General features: G+C 39.0%; 1 long non-coding RNA gene across 1 annotated transcript; it reads right to left on the bottom strand.

The window, feature by feature from the left end:
- Positions 1-5,281: 5,281 nt before the first annotated feature.
- LOC145554287 (uncharacterized) lies at positions 5,282-7,551 on the bottom strand. Its single transcript, XR_014090307.1, has 2 exons — positions 7,342-7,551; positions 5,282-6,738 (listed from the first exon to the last, which is right to left on the bottom strand). It is a non-coding gene; the product is annotated as an uncharacterized LOC145554287 (long non-coding RNA).
- Between the last annotated feature and the right edge of the window lie 547 nt (positions 7,552-8,098).

Below are 8,098 nucleotides of genomic sequence, written 5' to 3' on the forward strand. Positions count from 1 at the left end.
GGAAAAATAAAGTATAGTCCTTTTAAAAAGTGCACTTCATAATTCAAGTTCAACATTTCTCAAATAAAGTCATTATCAGTCGCTACAAACAACTAATAAATCAAATCAATCAACTTAAGAACGTGATTGATCAAAGTAGCTACAAACAAAATCATATCGGGTCCAGACTTCATTGGACCCGACAACAAACAAAGAAACCATGAAAAACAATCAAATCTAAAGTTGAAGGGGAAGCCTTTAAATGTTAAAGGTGTGGTCTTTAATTCGGCTTTAACAGTGTGACTTTTTAGTAAGTAAGTAATTAGTAAACAGACTGATCTGATGTGGGCAACTGATTGTCGAGTTGGCAGCTAATGCTAACTGGTTGAGCGTTTCTGAAGTAAAACGCCCCATTATATATATGAATGATATTTACTCACCGTCGAGTAACGGATTGTCTGAGGAGGTGGATCCTATGTTAACTTGTTCTCATCAGAATGTAGACGAGGCGTCAATGAATCCCAACCTGGTGTGTATTGCAGCGGCTGCATTAGCGGCGCTAGTATTGCAGATACAACGTCAAGTTCAGATGATATTTAACAACCCACTGCAGATCCTCGAGTTTTAGGGATGAAATTGTTTAGAGATGTGTCGATTTGGAGAACTTGATTGTTTTATGAACAATCGCCGCCACAACCATCATCACTGTTGGTTGTGGCAGCATAGTGGAAACCCGGAAATACACGAGGATCCCAGAGCTTAAAGGGAAGGTGGGTGTGTCATGGCGGTCACGTGGTGCTTATGATTAAAAAAAATAATAAAGTGATCGGTATCGGCGATCGTCCCTCGGGGTGATCGGAATCGGCAGAAAAAAACCTGATCGGCCGATCCCTAGTAATAACGGTTATCTAACACTTAAATGCTGTTTTATTAAAGTTGATAAATAAAGTGAATCTCAAAACGTTACAGCATTGACAGAATGGTGTATATTTTTCTTAACTGTGGCTAAAGCTGCTGCTAGCTGGTTTACTCTCCGATCGGAGGCTGGTTTCTTTAAATACAGTTGGAGAATGGTAAACTGACAATGACTGATGAAGGCTAACATGTAAATACTGTTTTATTACAGTTAATACAGAAAGTGAAACTTTTAACGTTACAACACTGACAGACAGCGGTGTATATATTTCCCAACTGTGGCTAAAGCTGCTGCTAGCTGGTTTATTCTCCGATCGTAGGCTGTTTATTTTATACACAGTCAGAGAATGTTGGATTGACAATGAGAAATAACAGCTATCTAACACTTAAATGCTGTTATTCTTAACCTTACATCCTTAAGATAATGAGTATCCGTGAGGCTGAGCTACCCTGTCCGGGGTGGTTTAGTCTTCCTGAACCTCAGAGTGATCTGCATTGTCTGGGATTGTTTTGTTTTTGGGAACAGTACTTCTGGCTCTGGCTCCACAGCTGCTCCTGTGGGTTAAACCTGCTGCCCGGTCCAGGGAACATTCATGTTTAGAGACATCGGACGATCCGCCATTTATGAATGTCTCCTGAGAAAAAGCCACACATGAAGTCAGTGAACTCACACGGTGCCGTGACTTACACCTCAGAAGAAACCTCCCCAGCCAGGGTCAGTTCGATTGTCTGCAGTTCTGTTTTGTGAAGTCTCTGTAGAATCAGAATCTTCCGCGTGTTCAACACAAACTTTCCCAGCCTGGACACCTTGTGCTTTGGGACGGGATGGATGTTCGTCCCAGAACCAATCTCTCATCCTCCCCTGTCGGGTCAGCTTGTGGTTTGGGAACAGATGGAAGTCAGTTCCAGAACCAATCTCTAGATCTAGAAAATAGATTTAGAGCTTGGTTTTTCTTTACCTGCTACGATATAAATGGGTTTTTTTTCTATTATTATTTTGGTTCTGGCAGTAAATTATTCAGATTTTATAAACTTTTACAAAGCAAAATTTTCTGTAATCTTTAACTCTCAATTTTTACATATTTTTGAACTATCTTGTTCTGAAATTGTTCGTCACTATTGATGTAATTTGTTGCAAAACTACTATTGGGATTGATTAAACTCAGATCTTAAACATAATAAATGAACAGAAAAGTGTTTTTCTTTTCTGTTTCAGTTGCCAGGAGCAACGTTGTCATGAGGCTCCCATCTTAACGGCAGCTGTAATCGCAACATAATCTTTTCGTCACAGAAAGTCATAGAAAACTTCACCATCTGGATCAGTTATTCTGTAGGGAACACAGTAAAAACTGGTCCCAAACTCTGTCTTCCTCCTCCGACGGTGAGCTACACCGTCCTGGATGGCTCTTCTTTTGTGAGTGGCCCAAAAACTTGTCCCAAAGTTTCTCCTCATCTTCCTCAGGAGAAGAGGTTGAACCACCGCGTCCAGGGTGGATCTTCCTTTGTGAATTGTTCAAAACCTGGTTTCAAAGTCTGACCTCTCCAAAATCTGCTTGGTTGTTTTTGAGAGGAGTGGCAGGAGAAATCGTTAGCTAGTATTGTCTGTAGAGTGTGGTGTTTCTCTTCATGTGGTTGCTTCTCATGATGAATCTTCTTATACACGTCAATCAATCAATCAAATTTCATTTGTATAGCACATTTCAGCAGCAAGGCATTTCAAAGTGTTTTACATAATTAAAATAAAAACAGCATGTGACATTGAATAAACAGTGAGAAAGAGAAATAAAAAGAAATTAAAAAGTAAAAATAAAAACTTTAAAACTTCTTTACATAAAAAAGATTAAAAAGGCATTAAAACATAGACAGCGAGAAAAGAAATAAAAAGAAATTAAAAACATTAAAGACATAAAAACATTGAAGACATCAAAACCCACACTCTAACCCTAATTTAGCCATAAGCAACTCTAAACAGGTGAGTTTTAAGTTGAGATTTAAAGGCACCCAGTGTTTCAACTGTTTTACAGTTTTCTGGAAGTTTGTTCCAAATCTGTGGTGCATAGAAACTAAATGCTGCTTCTCCTCGTCTGGTTCTGGGGATACAGAGCAGAACCAGAAGATCTGAGGGGTCTAGACGGTTGGTACAGCAATAACAGATCTTTAATGTATTGTGGTGCTAAACCGTTCAGTGATTTATAAACTAACATCAGTATTTTAAAGTCTATTCTCTGAGCTACAGGGAGCCAGAGGAGGGACTTTAAAACTGGTGTTATGTCTCCATCTTCCTGGTTTTAGTCAGAACAGCAGCAACAGCTTCTGGATCAGCTGCAGCTGTTTGATTGATTTATTAGTCAGACCTGTGAAGACGCTGTTGCTGTAATCAATGCGGTTAAAGATAAACGCATGGATGAGTTTCTCTAGATCGCGCTGAGACATCAGTCCTCTAATCCTGGAGATGTTCTTCAGGTGATAGAAGGCCGACTTTGTGACTGTATTAATGTGGCTCTGAAGGTTCAGGTCAGAGTCCATCACTACTCCCAGGTTTCGGCCTGATCGCTGGTTTTTAGTTGTAATAACTGAAGCTGCGCATTGATTCTAGTTCGCTCATCTTTAGGTCCAAAGATAATAACTTCAGTTTTGTTTCTGTTCAGCTGGAGAAAGTTTTGGCACATCCACTCATTGATCTGTTCTAAGCATAGATAGATAGCATCTATCACATATGAGAGATAGAAGCTCATTGAAGTCCGTAAAGAAATTTTCAACATATGTTGGTGTTTTGTATATGGTTAGTGTCAAAGTTCGTTTGTGGCCTTTTACCTCGATTCCAAGATATTCAAAAGACATAAAATTACCCAGTGAGATTTTTGCTACAGTTTATGGTATTCTTAAATATTGAAGCCACACCTCCTCCTTTTTTGTTTTCTATTTTCACTTAAAAAATTGTACGTAGGAGGCGTTGATTCAATTAGTACGATTGGTCCATTATTGTCATCCAGGTCAGGTTGTGCTATGGGACGGGATGGAATTCCGTCCCAGAACAAATCTCGCTCTTCATCCCCTTCCGGGTCAGGTTGTGCTGTGGGACGGGATGGAATTCCTTCCCAGAACAAATCTCGCTCTTCGTCGTCCTGAATGGTCCTGTCGTCTGAGTCGTCTCCACACCTTTCGTCTGAGTCGTCTTTTGGGAAGAAGTGGTCATACACCTTCTTCATCCCTTTTGTCACCAGATATCCGACTCCTAAACCAAGTGGTAAAGCAAAAGGATATGGCATGTTGGAAAATGAAAATGGTCACTAGTCACAAAATAATCTCAATGAAGCGTTTGGATTCTGGCTGATGTGTTGAGATTCCAGCATTCAAAGCCTCAGAACGTCTTTGATCTGCTGTGATGCACATGATGTCACATATGACCTCATCAGTGAGCTCGCTGTAGTTCTGGGGCAAGGTCTTGCTTCTGATCGTTGCTATGGAAACGATAAGATCAGTTGTGCCTGACTCAAACTGCAATAATGATTCATTCTTGAGAAGGAAGAGACCTCCTTTCTCACAAAGGAAGGCCTCTTCTTTTGTGAGACGTTTGTGGGTTGTTTTTCCTTTGAGAACAGTTCATAAACTGGTCCGAAAGTTTTGGATCTTCTTCTGACAGTGAGCAGCACCGTTTGAGATCGTTTTTCTTTAGGGAACGCAGTAAAAACTGGTCCCAAAGTTCTTCCTCTTCTTCTGACGGTGAGCTACCACATCCGGGACAGCTGTAATGTCTTCTTTTGGGACATCTGGAAAATTAAAATAAAAAAAAGACAAAATATAAATAAATTAGAAAATGTTAAATTAGGCCTGTCGCAATAAACGATAAATCAATTAATTGCAAGATAAATTAAACCTATCAACCTCATTTTAATTATCGGCTTTATCGTCTCTTCCTGCCTATTTTTTCTTTCTATTGATGACACTGAATGAAAAAAGGCTCACCTCCGGTGCTCTCCACTGACCCTCCCTTCCTCATTTCCTTAGTGTAATGTTCACCGCACACTACATGAATTGTCAGTCGACTGCCCATTTTCAAAACCTGAGGGACACATTAGCTGACAGAAACCCTAGGTACAACGGTTCGATCGGGTTTGTCGTGCCTTGTGGTGTCCAGCCAAAAGGGCACAAAATAATGGTTGCAAGTCCAGTTAACTTATTTTAAAACCAGGCATTAATCAATGTTTTACTAGAATCTACCTGTGATGCATGTGGCTAGAGTCAGTGTAAAGTCCTGACTGAATGAAAATCATCATAACCTATTTATGTCAGGTTAACGAAGAACAGCTGAAAACTTACTGGGTTCATCAACTGCGGTAGCAATTTGGCTCCAACTCCTCTCCTTATCATTTCTATATTCTTTGAACGAAATGTTGAATAAACATTAATGTTGTTTCCACATATCATCTCCAATGTCCGCTGGACTTCGGGTTGCGCCGTGTCAGCTGTTTGGGATTCCCCTCCGTAATTTCCCCTCAGAAAGCGCAGCGGAGAATCTGCGCTTTCTGATTGGCTACCTGTCACATTCAGCGTTAAGCTCCCAGTCGGGGAAAACCCCTGATTTATATCGGAGCGGCCACGACGATCTACCGTAACCCACCACACACCGCAGGATGATCGGTTACGAAACCACCAGCAAGAATCTTAGATCGGCCAACGATCTAAGATTTTCGTGAAGGAAAAATAGGGGCAAAAAATTGTGTAGTGTGAATTATTGCATTAGGTAGTGGGATGTGCCCATCTTCTCTATTTAAATCTAATGAATAAGATAGATTATTGTTTTAATATTCTTTCTCCAAACATACTTCCTTATGGCATACTTTTATAACTAGGTACCGGCAATCAATTTTTTTTCTTTATATTTTTTGTACTACGAATGCATTTTTCTATTAAGTGTAAAACCAGGAAATAGCAGAAAAAATTTAAGCCCATTATCTCTAACGGTTTTTGGGATTTTGTGGGGTAGGTGTACCTTGTGTTAAGAAAGTAAATTTAAAATAAGCTAGTTTTAAAACTTAACATGTCTTGATTGAAATAGCCTAATTATAGTTTTAAAATGTGCGATTCCTCTCACAAACATCTAAATTCCAGAAGAAAATACAGTAAAACCCTCATCTTACCATATGTGAATTCAGAATAATCAAACACGGATGACGTAGTGATAGTTTGTGGGCTCATTTTAAGCGATAACAGACGTGACAAAAAGAAAAGGCGTTTGGGCAGCCGCTCTATTTATTGCACTATGATTTGGAGTTATGTTTTTTCGCAGTTAACATTTTTATCTGAATAAACATAACCACATATAATAACCATATATAATAACGACCTTTACATATAATAATAAACATTTCAACATATCTCCGATGTCCACTGGACTCTCAATTTGGGATTCCCCCTTCGTTCTTACGACACCGTGTTTTCTGATTGGCTACCTGTCACAATCAACAGGCTGCGTTCTCCCTCCCAGTCAGGGAAAAACCCCAAGCTGCCGTAATCGGGCCAAGACATGTTGAATATGTCCGATTTTAGATCGGGAATATTGAACACACCACCACGTAACACGCCACACACTGCAGGATGTTGTAAGATTGTCATAAAGGGAAAAAGAGACTTTAGCGGGAATGCAAACAAGCAGAAGCCGTATCTGATGAAAGCTCACCTCCCCTTCCGGGCCATTGCCAAAATTACCAAATCTTGACAGGTCCGCGGTAATAAAAAGGTTGGGGACCACTGCCTCAAGGGAGCAGACTCATGTTCTTGGCCATACAGAAGGTCTTCGTTGAAAACAAGGAGTTTGGGTTTCGCTTAATTCTCCTGAAGATCCTAGATGTAAAATTACAAAATCAGAAAAGACAAAATCACAAATCAAACTTTAAGAATGACTGAATTCAATCTCATAGCAGTCTCCACTGCAAATAACTTGTAATTAACAAGTAATTTCAAATGTCCAGAGTAGTTTTTATGTTCCTAAAAATAAATGCCGTACCTTAATAAAATAAAATGACAGATATATTTAATTTGGAAGTAATAACTTTCAGCACCAACTTTAAATAACTGTATTTGTAATTAATAGTAACAACAATAAAATTAGCAAACATTAACATTAGATATCGTCTCATTTTTGCTTTTAACTTGTTGCCGAAAACCAGCGGAAGTTTTAAAGCAATGTGTCGGGAGACGGTTTTTCTCTCTCGGCTTAACAAGCCGTAACGAGCCGCACCCGATGACCCGGTCAACTGGCAGAGCAGGCGAGGAGCCAGCGGCTGCAGAGGAGCGGATAAGTCCGAAACCGTCCGAGCATGTTTGTAATTAAGCTATATTAAGCTGTTAATAAACCGAACGCATAATTCAGGTTTACACAACTAATTTCTCACCTAATAAATTTGTAAAAGTTATTTTATTTTCAAAAAAGCATAATATACCCACTTTATTAATAGCTCTGCTTGTTCTCCTCCGCCATTACTGCTGCTGCTAGAACACGTAGACTCAGCCCGCTGAGGATGCGCGCGCATATTGCACCCTGATAGTGTACTAAGCCCGCGAAAATCACGGGACCAACCGTCATCTTTTCTTTTAAAACTTAATCGATTTTTAAAAATCTGACTATGTTAAGTTACGAACAAATATGATTCAACAACTGGATTTAGTTAACTTAACAAATGGTGCCCTTCCCCTTCACCTTTTTTTCCCCCAACAGCCGTGTTGTAGCAACACCGAAGCTCTTTATCAGAGCAACTTACCAATAATAAATATTTTAAATAACCATCAAAATAAATATTAAACATGTTCGAAATACATTCTATTAATTTATAAGATCCTTTTCACGTTGAACCGTTATCTTCTTTTTACGTACCATGTCTTATTTAAAAATAGAGAAGTCCGATATGCAACTTTCACAGTCTTGTTGAAAATGGAGGCTTGTGAAGAGGGGCGTGGCTTCTTCCAAGTTTCGTCTTTAACCCAACGGTTTCCCAACTCTTGAGCTATATATATATATATATATATATATATATATATATATATATATATATATATATATATATATATATATATATATATATATCAGTGATTCTTGAGAATAGGGACAAAATGGGTTTTAAGTTTCCCCTTTTTTTGTTATTTGTCTCAATCTTATGTATGCAAATATGGCAAATAATGTTTTGGAAATGTAAAGATGCTAAGG

This window comes from Poecilia reticulata, chromosome 12 (genome assembly GCF_904066995.2).
Source record: "Poecilia reticulata chromosome 12, P_reticulata-male-v2, whole genome shotgun sequence".
Taxonomy (NCBI): Eukaryota; Metazoa; Chordata; class Actinopteri; order Cyprinodontiformes; family Poeciliidae; genus Poecilia; species Poecilia reticulata.